This window comes from Xenopus tropicalis, chromosome 1 (genome assembly GCF_000004195.4).
Source record: "Xenopus tropicalis strain Nigerian chromosome 1, UCB_Xtro_10.0, whole genome shotgun sequence".
Taxonomy (NCBI): domain Eukaryota; kingdom Metazoa; phylum Chordata; class Amphibia; order Anura; family Pipidae; genus Xenopus; species Xenopus tropicalis.
In genome coordinates this window covers 215,073,840-215,087,908 of record NC_030677.2, presented here as the reverse complement: position 1 = coordinate 215,087,908, position 14,069 = coordinate 215,073,840, and the positions used below count along the sequence as shown (strand labels likewise).

The 14,069-nt window shown below is 57.3% G+C and overlaps 1 long non-coding RNA gene across 2 annotated transcripts in view; it reads left to right on the top strand.

Moving 5' to 3' along the window:
• retn.1 overlaps positions 1-6,369 on the top strand; it is a 65,288-nt gene extending 58,919 nt beyond the window's left edge. For both annotated transcript variants that reach the window (XR_004220814.1, XR_004220813.1), the window contains exons 3-4: positions 5,400-5,477; positions 6,170-6,369. This is a non-coding gene — a long non-coding RNA (resistin, gene 1). The remainder of the gene's footprint in view (positions 1-5,399; positions 5,478-6,169) is intronic.
• The last annotated feature ends 7,700 nt before the right edge of the window (positions 6,370-14,069 follow it).

The window sequence follows — 14,069 nt, the reverse complement described above, 5'->3', positions numbered from 1 at the left end:
GGAGGCACAGTGGGGGAGGAACAGTGGGGAGGCACAGGGGGGTGGGTACAGTGGGGGAGGAACAGTGGGGGAGGCACAGGGGGGTGGGTACAGTGGGGGAGGCACAGTGGGGGGTACAGTGGGGGTCACAGTGGGGGAGGCACAGGGGGGTGGGTACAGTGGGTGGGTACAGTGGGGGAGGCACAGGGGGGTGGGTACAGTGGTTGGGTACAGTGGGGGGGTACAGTGGGTGGGTACAATGGGTGGGTACAGTGGGGGAGGCACAGGGGGTGGGTACAGTGGGGGAGGCACAGTGGGGGAGGAACAGTGGGGGGGCACAGTGGGGGAGGCACAGTGGGGGGAGAAACAGTGGGGGAGGCACAGGGGGGTGGGTATAGAGGGGGGAGGGACAGTGGGGGGTACAGTGGGGGAGGAACAGTGGGGGAGGCACAGGGGGGTGGGTACAGTGGGGGAGGCACAGTGGGGGGGTACAGTGGGGGGGGCACAGTGGGGAAGAACAGTGGGGGAGGCACAGGGGGGTGGGTACAGTGGGGGAGGCACAGGGGGGTTGGGTACAGTGGGGGAGGCACAGGGGGGTTGGGTACAAGTGGGGGAGGCACAGTGGGTGGGTACAATGGGTGGGTACAGTGGGGGAGGCACAATGGGTTGGTACAGTGGGGGAGGCACAGGGGGGTGGGTACAGTGGGGGAGGCACAGTGGGTGGGTACAGTGGGGGGGTACAATGGGGGAGGCACAGTGGGTGGGTACAGTGGGGGAGGCACAGTGGGGTGTACAGTGGGGAAGCCACAGTGGGTGGGTACAGTGGGGGTGGGCACAGTGGGGGAGGAACAATGGGTTGGTACAGTGGGGGAGGCACAGGGGGGTGGGTACAGTGGGGGAGGCACAGTGGGTGGGTACAGTGGGGGGGTACAATGGGGGAGGCACAGTGGGTGGGTACAGTGGGGGAGGCACAGTGGGGTGTACAGTGGGGAAGCCACAGTGGGTGGGTACAGTGGGGGTGGGCACAGTGGGGGAGGAACAGTGGGTGGGTTCAGTGGGGGAGGCACAGTGGGTGGTTACAGTGGGGGTGGGCACAGTGGGGGAGGAACAGTGGGTGGGTACAGTGGGGGAGGCACAGTGGGTGGGTACAATGGGTGGGTACAGTGGGGGAGGCACAATGGGTTGGTACAGTGGGGGGGTACAGTGGGAGTGGGCACAGTGTGGTGGGGTACAGTGGGGGAGGTACAGGGGGGTGGGTACAGTGGGGGAGGCACAGTGGGGGAGGCACAGTGGGGGGGTACAGTGGGGGAGGCACAGTGGGGGCTACTGTGGGGGGGTACAGTGGGGGAGGCACAATGGGTTGGTACAGTGGGGGGTACAGTGGAAGTGGGCACAGTGGGGGAGGAACAGTGGGTGGGTACAGTGTGGTGGGGTTCAGGGGGGGAGGAACAGGGGGTGGGTACAGTGGGGGAGGCACAGTGGGTTTGTACAGTGGGGGAGGCACAGTGGGGGAGGCACATTGGGTGGGTACAGTGGGGGTGGTACAGTGGGGGAGGAACAGTGGGTGGGTACAGTGGGGGAGGCACAGTGGGTGGGTACAATGGGTGGGTACAGTGGGGGAGGCACAATGGGTTGGTACAGTGGGGGGGTACAGTGGGAGTGGGCACAGTGCGGGAGGAACAGTGGGTGGGTACAGTGTGGTGGGGTACAGTGGGGGAGGAACAGGGGGGTGGGTACAGTGGGGGGGTACAGTGGGGGAGGCACAGTGGGTGGATACAGTGGTGGGTTAAAGTGAGGAGGCACAGTAGAGGGGGTACAGTGGGGGAGGCACAGTAGAGGGGGTACAGTGGGTACCTCAGCACAGTAGAGGGGGTACAGTGGGGAGGCACAGTAGAGGGGGTACAGTGGGGAAGGCACAGTAGAGGGGGTACAGTGGGGGAGGCACAGTAGAGGGGGTACAGTGGGGAAGGCACAGTAGAGGGGGTACAGTGGGGAAGGCACAGTAGAGGGGGTACAGTGGGGGAGGAGCAGTAGAGGGGGTACAGTGGGGGAGGCACAGTAGAGGGGGTACAGTGGGGGAGGCACAGTAGAGGGGGTACAGTGGGGGAGGAGCAGTAGAGGGGGTACAGTGGGGGAGGCACAGTAGAGGGGGTACAGTGGGGGAGGCACAGTAGAGGGGGTACAGTGGGGGAGGCACAGTAGAGGGGGTACAGTGGGGGAGGCACAGTAGAGGGGGTACAGTGGGGGAGGAGCAGTAGAGGGGGTACAGTGGGGGAGGCACAGTAGAGGGGGTACAGTGGGGGAGGCACAGTAGAGGGGGTACAGTGGGGGAGGAGCAGTAGAGGGGGTACAGTGGGGGAGGCGCAGTAGAGGGGGTGCAGTGGGGGAGGCACAGTAGAGGGGGTACAGTGGGGGAGGCACAGTAGAGGGGGTACAGTGGGGGAAGCACAGTAGAGGGGGTACAGTGGGGGAGGAACAGTAGAGGGGGTACAGGGGGGAGGCACAGTGGTGGGGTACAGGGGGGGAGGCACAGTAGAGGGGGTTCAGTGTGGGAGGCACAGTAGAGGGGGTACAGTGGGGGAGGCACAGTAGAGGGGGTACAGTGGGGGAAGCACAGTAGAGGGGGTACAGTGGGGGAGGCACAGTGGTGGGGTACAGGGGGGAGGCACAGTTGAGGGGGTACAGTGGGGGAGGCACAGTAGAGGGGGTACAGTGGGGGAGGCACAGTAGAGGGGGTACAGTGGGGGAGGCACAGTAGAGGGGGTACAGTGGGGGAGGCACAGTAGAGGGGGTACAGTGGGGGAGGCACAGTAGAGGGGGTACAGTGGGGGAGGCACAGTAGAGGGGGTGCAGTGGGGGAGGCACAGTAGAGGGGGGTACAGTGGGGGAGGCACAGTAGAGGGGGTACAGTGGGGGAAGCACAGTAGAGGGGGTACAGTGGGGGAGGCACAGTAGAGGGGGTACAGTGGGGGAGGCACCAGTAGAGGGGGTACAGTGGGGGAAGCACAGTAGAGGGATACAGTGGGGGAGGCACAGTAGAGGGGGTACAGTGGGGGAGGCACAGTAGAGGGGGTACAGTAGGGGAGGCACAGTAGAGGGGGTACAGTAGGGGAGGCACAGTAGAGGGGGTACAGGGGGGAGGCACAGTAGAGGGGGTACAGTAGGGGAGGCACAGTAGAGGGGGTACAGTGGGGGAGGCACAGTAGAGGGGGGTACAGTAGGGGAGGCACAGTAGAGGGGGTACAGGGGGGAGGCACAGTGGTGGGGTACAGGGGGGAGGCACAGTAGAGGGGGTTCAGTGGGGGAGGCACAGTAGAGGGGGTACAGTAGGGGAGGCACAGTAGAGGGGGTACAATGGGGGAGGCACAGTAGAGGGGGTACAGTAGGGGAGGCACAGTGGTGGGGTACAGGGGGGGAGGCACAGTAGAGGGGGTTCAGTGGGGGAGGCACAGTAGAGGGGGTACAGTGGGGGAGGCACAGTAGAGGGGGTACAGGGGGGAGGCACAGTGGTGGGGTACAGTGGGGGAAGCACAGTAGAGGGGGTACAGGGGGGAGGCACAGTGGTGGGGTACAGTGGGGGGAAGCACAGTAGAGGGGGTACAGTGGGGGAGGCACAGTGGGTGGGGTACAGGGGGGAGGCACAGTTGAGGGGGTACAGTGGGGGAGGCACAGTAGAGGGGGTACAGTGGGGGAGGCACAGTAGAGGGGGTACAGTGGGGGAGGCACAGTAGAGGGGGTACAGTGGGGGAGGCACAGTAGAGGGGGTACAGTGGGGGAGGCACAGTAGAGGGGGTACAGTGGGGGAGGCACAGTAAGAGGGGGTGCAGTGGGGGAGGCACAGTAGAGGGGGTACAGTGGGGGAGGCACAGTAGAGGGGGTACAGTGGGGGAAGCACAGTAGAGGGGGTAGCAGTGGGGGAGGCACAGTAGAGGGGGTACAGTGGGGGAGGCACAGTAGAGGGGGTACAGTGGGGGAAGCACAGTAGAGGGGATACAGTGGGGGAGGCACAGTAGAGGGGGTACAGTGGGGGAGGCACAGTAGAGGGGGTACAGTAGGGGAGGCACAGTAGAGGGGGTACAGTAGGGGAGGCACAGTAGAGGGGGTACAGGGGGGAGGCACAGTAGAGGGGGTACAGTAGGGGAGGCACAGTAGAGGGGGTACAGTGGGGGAGGCACAGTAGAGGGGGTACAGTAGGGGAGGCACAGTAGAGGGGGTACAGGGGGGAGGCACAGTGGTGGGGTACAGGGGGGGAGGCACAGTAGAGGGGGTTCAGTGGGGGAGGCACAGTAGAGGGGGTACAGTAGGGGAGGCACAGTAGAGGGGGTACAATGGGGGAGGCACAGTAGAGGGGGTACAGTAGGGGAGGCACAGTGGTGGGGTACAGGGGGGGAGGCACAGTAGAGGGGGTTCAGTGGGGGAGGCACAGTAGAGGGGGTACAGTGGGGGAGGCACAGTAGAGGGGGTACAGGGGGGAGGCACAGTGGTGGGGTACAGTGGGGGAAGCACAGTAGAGGGGGTACAGTGGGGGAGGCACAGTGGTGGGGTACAGGGGGGAGGCACAGTTGAGGGGGTACAGTGGGGGAGGCACAGTAGAGGGGGTACAGTGGGGGAGGCACAGTAGAGGGGGTACAGTGGGGGAGGCACAGTAGAGGGGGTACAGTGGGGGAGGCACAGTAGAGGGGGTACAGTGGGGAGGCCACAGTAGAGGGGGTACAGTGGGGGAGGCACAGTAGAGGGGGTGCAGTGGGGGAGGCACAGTAGAGGGGGTACAGTGGGGGAGGCACAGTAGAGGGGGTACAGTGGGGGAAGCACAGTAGAGGGGGTACAGTGGGGGAGGCACAGTAGAGGGGGTACAGTGGGGGAGGCACAGTAGAGGGGGTACAGTGGGGGAAGCACAGTAGAGGGGATACAGTGGGGGAGGCACAGTAGAGGGGGTACAGTGGGGGAGGCACAGTAGAGGGGGTACAGTAGGGGAGGCACAGTAGAGGGGGTACAGTAGGGGAGGCACAGTAGAGGGGGTACAGGGGGGAGGCACAGTAGAGGGGGTACAGTAGGGGAGGCACAGTAGAGGGGGTACAGTGGGGGAGGCACAGTAGAGGGGGTACAGTGGGGGAGGCACAGTAGAGGGGGTACAGTGGGGGAGGCACAGTGGGTGGGTACAGTGGGGGAGGCACAGTAGAGGGGGTACAGTGGGGGAGGCACAGTGGAGGGGGTACAGTGGGGGAGGCACAGTAGAGGGGGTACAGTGGGGGAGGCACAGTGGGGGGTGTACAGTGGGGGAGGCACAGTGGAGGGGGTACAGTGGGGGAGGCACAGTAGAGGGGGTACAGTGGGGGAGGCACAGTGGGGGGGTACAGTGGGGGAACTTTATTTTCTCTTAGTTCTATGGGGTTTTTATGGGTAAATCGCTCTCATTTCAGTGGCGTCGGCTCTGGAGAAAACTGAGATCGACTGCATCGATGCCCGCGGGAATGGAGCATCTGCCACTTGCCCTGCAGGTGAGAAATTGCCCCAGCGGGGGGTGAGAAATGAGACATTGGGTCACCCTAATTATCCAAGGTGCAGCCCCCCAGCACATCTCCCTGCCATTGCCCATTATTATGGGATTCCAGTAACCAGGGCCCTTGGGTCCAGGGCCGAACACGGGGCCACTAGGTGGGAAGCAGTGGGAGGAGTCACACAATGTAACATGGGGGCAGATTGGCTATTGAGCTTAGGCCGTTCCTCCCAGGGGTCTGGCACATATAGGGCCCTTAGCCTGACTGTGTGCATGGGGCCCCTCTGTATATCTCAGGGGCTGGGGGTCTTATGTCGCTTCTGGTTGCTAGGCAACAGCACATGGTGGAAGGGGGTTCATTGTGATTTGGTGGTTTTTGTTATATAAAACTAGAGGTGCTCTTATGGACCTTGATTTTACTGCAAAATGCACCCAATAAATTGTAATGTGGGGGGTATAAAGAAAGCCCACCCTAAGGTGCAATGCGAAGCCCCCTGTAGTTTGTCTCAGTGACACCAGTCGGCCATTGACTTGCATGGAAAGCAGTTTGCAGTAAGAGAGCGCCCCCCGATGGCAGTGGGTAAAACACTGAGAATATAAAGCTGAACTAACACTCTAACTGCCCCCATGATACTCCCTACCCCAGCTCTGGGGGTCTCGGCACATAACCCTCATGGCTCTGTCTCTCCGCAGACACGGCGGCGGTCTCCTGCGCCTGTGGGATGGGCTGTGGCTCGTGGGACATCCAGTCCAAATCTACGTGCCACTGTCAGTGTGCCGGTATGGACTGGACCACCGCCCGCTGCTGTAAGATTCAGAGCAAACATTAACCCTCCGATGGCATCTGTTCTTTTGTTCCTGGGCAAATAAAGATTCTGTCCCTTAATCCTCCATCTTGAGGGTCCCTGAGTTCTTATTGGTGGAAAGAGGTGCAGGTGGGTGTGCTGGTTTGGGGGGGATTAAGGGAAAACTGGTTCCATTCTGCCTGGAGGTGGGGCTTAACCATTCTATCCAATGCAAAGACTAAATTAACTCTGAGTGGAGGTGGAGCTTAATCATTCTATCCAATAAGAACACTAGTTTCATTCTGGGGATGGTGTTAATTATTGTAGGGCCACTAGGTGGCAGTAATGGGATCCACTGGTGCTGAATAAAAATACAATAAAATCATTTGCGCTTTATACACCAGTGCTAGGAACCTGGGATGTTTGTACTGGGGGTTCCCAGACGCCCCAACATAAATGTGTGTTATATAAAGTCTATTCGACACAACGGGGGGGGGGGACTTGCAGGGGGAACACAAAAACTTGGGGTTCGGGGGAGGAAAAGATTTCACATGTAGAGAAGTAATTTGCCAAAGGGAGGGAGGCCCAGGCTGTGTAAGTGATTGCTCCCCTTTATCTACATTAATGTTTCTTGTCTCCCCTTTATTGATGTTTTGGGGTACAGACAGAACCCCACAGTAACAGGGGTTTTTATTTCTTTATACAAGTGGGGTCTCTCTGTCGCCTGATATAATACTGAGAGGTCGCGGGTCAGTAGCTGGTGGGACCCATAATTCCCTGGTTCTGGTGCACTTACCCTTTAATCTTAGGGCCGGAGGCAGAAACAGGAGGATTAAACACAAGAAGACAGGCACCCCCATAAGAATATCCCCAAATCCTTCTGCCCTCTCTGTACTTGCCCTTTACTCACTGGCCAGGTATTTACAGATACTTTGCCCAATCACAAAAGAAAAGGCAATGTCCAATCAGAATAGAGACTGAATCCCCCACTCCCCCAAGGGGCACTAGAGTAGACGCGTGGGGCAGATATGGGGTAACTAAGCCTGTTTATATTATACCTGAAGGGAAAATATACATATTACTGGGAATAACAGAAAAGAGAGATATCGGGTCACATTGGACTCAGTACCAGTTACACACGTATGTGTGGGAAATGTGGGACAATAGGGGGTTCAGCTATAGATCCAGTCCCTGCTATAATGGGCCGCCCTACGGGGGTCTCTACTGGGGGGTTCAGCTATAGATCCAGTCCCTGCTATAATGGGCCGCCCTACGGGGGTCTCTACTGGGGGGTTCAGCTATAGATCCAGTCCCTGCTATAATGGGCCGCCCTATGGGGGTCTCTACTGGGGGGTTCAGCTATAGATCCAGTCCCTGCTATAATGGGCCGCCCTACGGGGGTCTCTACTGGGGGGTTCAGCTATAGATCCAGTCCTGCTATAATGGGCCGCCCCTACGGGGGTCTCTACTGGGGGGTTCAGCTATAGATCCAGTCCCTGCTATAATGGGGCCGCCCTATGGGGGTCTCTACTGGGGGGTTCAGCTATAGATCCAGTCCCCGCTATAATGGGCCGCCCTACGGGGGTCTCTACTGGGGGGTTCAGCTATAGATCCAGTCCCTGCTATAATGGGCCGCCCTACGGGGGTCTCTACTGGGGGGTTCAGCTATAGATCCAGTCCCTGCTATAATGGGCCGCCCTACGGGGGTCTCTACTGGGGGGTTCAGCTATAGATCCAGTCCCTGCTATAATGGGCCGCCCTAGCGGGGGTCTCTACTGGGGGGTTCAGCTATAGATCCAGTCCCTGCTATAATGGGCCGCCCTACGGGGGTCTCTACTGGGGGGTTCAGCTATAGATCCAGTCCCTGCTATAATGGGCCGCCCTACGGGGGTCTCTACTGGGGGGTTCAGCTATAGATCCAGTCCCTGCTATAATGGGCCGCCCTACGGGGGTCTCTACTGGGGGTTCAGCTATAGATCCAGTCCCCGCTATAATGGGCCGCCCTACGGGGGTCTCTACTGGGGGTTCAGCTTATAGATCCAGTCCCTGCTATAATGGGCCGCCCTACGGGGGTCTCTACTGGGGGTTCAGCTATAGATCCAGTCCCCGCTATAATGGGCCACCCTACGGGGGTCTCTACTGGGGGGGTTCAGCTATAGATCCAGTCCCCGCTATAATGGGCCACCCTACGGGGGTCTCTACTGGGGGGTTCAGCTATAGATCCAGTCCCTGCTATAATGGGCCGCCCTATGGGGGTCTCTACTGGGGGGTCCAGCTATAGATCCAGTCCCTGCTATAATGGGCCGCCCTACGGGGGTCTCTACTGGGGGTTCAGCTATAGATGCAGTCCCTGCTATAATGGGCCGCCCTATGGGGGTCTCTACTGGGGGTTCAGCTATAGATCCAGTCCCTGCTATAATGGGCCGCCCTACGGGGGTCTCTACTGGGGGTTCAGCTATAGATGCAGTCCCTGCTATAATGGGCCGCCCTATGGGGGTCTCTACTGGGGGGTTCAGCTATAGATCCAGTCCCTGCTATAATGGGCCGCCCTACGGGGGTCTCTACTGGGGGTTCAGCTATAGATCCACTACCAATCAGTGCGCTGTAAACAAGACCGATGAAGCTTCTACCACTGCACATACCAAATATAATCAGAAGTCACTACATGCAGAAACTGGGGGGGTTCCTACCCACATACAGGAATCTGTCCGGCAAAAGGCCAGCAATGCAGAGCCTGGGGCAAAATAAATCATTTTACAAAACTGCAGGATAAAACTGCTTCATAAATCCCATTCTTACACCAAAGTGCAGCCGAGGGAAGGGAATCCTGTCGCACCCCACACAGTAATGAAGCCGGAGACTTTCAGTGATGGAAATGAATATACATTCGGGGCCACTGCCCAGTGCAAAGGCAAACAGCCACGGGTAGATGGTCTCCTTGGCAACACTAAAATCACTGCAATGATAGACTCAGGCTCTGCTGTGAATCCCATTGGAGAATCTACATTTCAGCTGTTACACCTGTTAGGAAGCAGTATTACAGTATATACATATGGGGCAGAAAGACCCCTTGATATATGTGGGAAATTCATCACTACCTGTAAATTCAGAGACAAAAAATTAAAAACTTGGTTTTATGTGACCTAGAGAAATAATAATTCACTTTTGAGTTTTGAAGCATCATCTTGCCTGGGTCTAATCAAACTCATGAACGCAGTCTCAACTACTTCTCTCTGTTGCAAACAACCTAGTGTCAGGGTCAGACTGGGCCGCCGGCACACCGGGAAATATCCTAGTGAGCCCCGACCCTAGTGGGCCCCAGCGGCTCAGTCCGACCCTGCCTAGTGTTTCAATATACCGTATTTTTCACCCTATAAGACGCCCCGGAATATAAGTCGCACCCAATTTTAAAGGAGGAAAATCTAGAAAAAAAAGATTCTGAACCAAATACTGTAGTAAAATATTTAATATCAACTGTATAAAGTTAATTGTCTCTGGGCTCGCACATAATGAGGCTTCCACCAGGGCCCCCCCCAAGTATCCTTCAGCTTCCCCCAGGCCCCCCCAAGTATCCTCAGCTTCCCCCAGGGCCCCCCCAAGTATCCTTCAGCTTCCCCCGGGCCCCCCCCAAGTATCCTTCAGCTTCCCCCGGGCCCCCCCCAAGTATCCTTCAGCTTCCCCCGGGCCCCCCCAAGTATACTACAGCTTCCCCCAAGGCCCCCCCAAGTATCCTTCAGTGTCCCCCAGGGCCTCCCCAAGTATCCTTCAGCTTCCCCCAGGGCCCCCCCAAGTATCCTTCAGCTTCCCCCAGGGCCTCCCCAAGTATCCTTCAGCTTCCCCCAGGGCCTCCCCAAGTATCCTTCAGCTTCCCCCAGGGCCTCCCCAAGTATCCTTCAGCTTCCCCCAGGGCCTCCCCAAGTATCCTTCAGCTTCCCCCAGGGCCTCCCCAAGTATCCTTCAGCTTCCCCCAGGGCCCCCCCAAGTATCCTTCAGCTTCCCCCAGGGCCCCCCCAAGTATCCTTCAGCTTCCCCCGGGCCCCCCCCAAGTATCCTTCAGCTTCCCCCGGGCCCCCCCCAAGTATCCTTCAGCTTCCCCCGGGCCCCCCCAAGTATACTACAGCTTCCCCCAAGGCCCCCCCAAGTATCCTTCAGTGTCCCCAGGGCCTCCCCAAGTATCCTTCAGCTTCCCCCAGGGCCCCCCCAAGTATCCTTCAGCTTCCCCCAGGGCCTCCCCAAGTATCCTTCAGCTTCCCCCAGGGCCTCCCCAAGTATCCTTCAGCTTCCCCCAGGGCCTCCCCAAGTATCCTTCAGCTTCCCCCAGGGCCTCCCCAAGTATCCTTCAGCTTCCCCCAGGGCCTCCCCAAGTATCCTTCAGCTTCCCCCAGGGCCCCCCCAAGTATCCTTCAGCTTCCCCCAGGGCCTCCCCAAGTATCCTTCAGCTTCCCCCAGGGCCCCCCAAGCATCCTTCAGCTTCCCCCAGGGCCTCCCCAAGTATCCTTCAGCTTCCCCCAGGGCCTCCCCAAGTATCCTTCAGCTTCTCCCAGGGCCTCCCCAAGTATCCTTCAGCTTCCCCCAGGGCCTCCCCAAGTATCCTTCAGCTTCTCCCAGGGCCTCCCCAAGTATCCTTCAGCTTCCCCCAGGGCCTCCCCAAGTATCCTTCAGCTTCTCCCAGGGCCTCCCCAAGTATCCTTCAGCTTCCCCCAGGGCCTCCCCAAGTATCCTTCAGCTTCCCCCAGGGCCCCCCCAAGCATCCTTCAGCTTCCCCCAGGGCCTCCCCAAGCATCCTTCAGCTTCCCCCCAGGGCCCCCCCAAGCATCCTTCAGCTTCCCCCAGGGCCCCCCCAAGCATCCTTCAGCTTCCCCCAGGGCCCCCCCAAGTATCCTTCAGCTTCCCCCAGGGCCCCCCCAAGTATCCTTCAGCTTCCCCCAGGGCCCCCCCAAGCATCCTTCAGCTTCCCCCAGGGCCCCCCCAAGCATCCTTCAGCTTCCCCCAGGGCCCCCCCAAGTATCCTTCAGCTTCCCCCAGGGCCCCCCCAAGCATCCTTCAGCTTCCCCCAGGGCCCCCCCAAGCATCCTTCAGCTTCCCCCAGGGCCCCCCCAAGCATCCTTCAGCTTCCCCCAGGGCCCCCCCAAGCATCCTTCAGCTTCCCCCAGGGCCCCCCCAAGCATCCTTCAGCTTCCCCCAGGGCCCCCCAGTATCCTTCAGCTTCCCCCAGGGCCCCCCAAGTATCCTTCAGCTTCCCCCAGGGCCCCCCCAAGCATCCTTCAGCTTCCCCCAGGGCCCCCCCAAGCATCCTTCAGCTTCCCCCAGGGCCCCCCCAAGTATCCTTCAGCTTCCCCCAGGGCCCCCCAAGCATCCTTCAGCTTCCCCCAGGGCCCCCCCAAGCATCCTTCAGCTTCCCCCAGGGCCTCCAAGCATCCTCCAGCTCCCCCACCGCACCCCAAGCATTCTCCAGCTCCCCCACCGCACCCCAAGCATTCTCCAGCTCCCCCACCGCACCCCAAGCATTGTTCAGCTTCCCCCAGAGCCCCCAAGCACCTTCCATTTCCCCCCAGCGGCCTCCAGCTCCCCTGATGTCCTCCTCTCTGTGCCGCGGCTCCCGGCTGCTTCTGTGCTTTTATACAGTTGTGCCCCGTGAGTGTGACGTCAGTACGCATGGGCGCAACCTTATAAAAGCGAGGATGTAGCAGAGAGCCGTGGCACAGAGAGGAAGATGCAGTTTGTCGTATAAGACGCACCAACTTTTCCACCACAGTTTTGGGGAAGAAAAAGTGCGTCTTATACGGCGAAAAATACGGTAATCACTTGTTTGAGGGAATTGGAAGGTTAAAAGACTTTCCGGTGCAACGTCACATTAATCCTGCTGTGAAACCGATAATACAGCCACACAGGAGAATTCCCTTCCATTTATGGCAAAAAGTCAGCATAGAACTAGAAAAGTATTATTGAACGTGTATATGGGCCCACGCCTTGGGTCTCCCCAATAGGAACAGCACCAAAACCCAAACACCCTGACAATGTTGGAATCTGCATAGACATGTGACAAACTAACGCTGCAATCACGAGAGAGCGCCATATCACCCCGACCATAGATATTATCCATGGCCTCAACCAGGCTAAAATATTTTCGAAGTTGGACCTAAAAGCAGGTTTTAATTAACTTGAACTGCACCCAGGCAGCAGATACACAACATTTCCCACACACACTGGGCTGTGGGGGTACAAATGCTTGAGTTTTGGGGTACCCTCTGCTGCTGAAGTTCCACAATGTAATACAAACGCTGTCTGGGCTTCCAGCTGTGAAAAACTTCAGCAATGACATGTTGGTGTATGGGGCGACCCAGAAAGAACATGGTGACAATCTAACAGCAGTGGTTAAATGACTCCATGACAAAGGTTGAACCACAACAAATGTGAATTTAATAAAACTCAGCTTGAATTCTATGGTTTTATTTTTTCTGGAGACGGTGTATCTGCAGATCCCAGACAGGTTGCAGCCATTCATGAGGCGAGTGCTCCCAAAGATGCCAGAGAAATACGACGTTTCGTTAGAATGGCTAACTATTGCTCTCGTTTTATTCCTCGTTTTTCTACTCCTGCAGTTCCACTGAGAGATCTGACACAGAAAGCTGAACCCTGGCACTGGGGAGAAACCGAGACGAGTGCTTCCAAACACTACAGCAAAGCTTAATGAGTGAGCAGATTACTGTATATACTCGAGTATAAGACTAGTTTTTCAGCACCCAAAATGTGCTGAGTCCCCCTCGGCTTATACTCGAGTCAGGTGCCATTGGTCCCTCCAGACTAGCACCCTCTGTCCTTTGTGTGCAAATTAGGCCACCCACACCCAGACCCCCCAGTGCCCTGGCCCACTCCCACATCCATCTTCATCTCCCATCCTCACCTGCCCCATTCTGCACTAGGCATGGCACTTTATATTCTATATAAAATATATATATAGTTTTGAAGGACTTTAACTCTTTGTGTTTTAGCTTAGTTGCTTATTGAGCTAAGGGGGTAGTACTCTTAAGGTATCATATTGTTTTTGTTGACCCTCTTCTCCACTTACAGAGCTAGTTATTTTATTGGTTTTCATTTTGATGAAACTTAGCAGTAGCGGCTGCATTTCCCACCCTAGGCTTATACTCGAGTCAATACGTTTTTCCAGTTTTCTTAGGTAAAATTAGGTACCTCGGCTTATATTCCGATCGGCTTATACTCGAGTATATACAGTATGTCATATTTCAATCCTCGCTGAGAAACTGAACTAATACTTGATGCCAGTCCAGTTGGCCTTGGTGCCATACTAACCCAGAAACACAACACTATGTCATTGCATATGGCAGCCGGTCACTCAGTGATGTAGAAAAGTGATATTCTCAAACTGAGTGTGAAGCATTGGCAATAGTATGGAGCTGGGAATAGTTTCACCTGTACCTGTATGGGAGTCCTTTCACTCTAGTGATCACAAGCCGTTACAGCTCATCTGGAATAATCCTAAATCCAAACCACCAGCCAGAATAGAGAGATGGGGCCTACGACTACAGCCATATAATTTCCGTGTGGTACACAAATCTGGTAAAGCTAATCCAGCCGACTACATATCATGCCTAGTGATGGGCGAAATGTTTTGTCAGGCATGGATTCGCGGCGAATTTCCGCGTTTCGCGGAACGGATGAAAAAATTTACTGCGGAAAAATTCACCGCACGTCCAAAAATTGTCGCCGGCGTCAAAAAAGAATGGTCACGGGCGTCAAAAGAATAGCTGCACGACGAAATAATAGCCATGGGCAATGAAATAATAGCC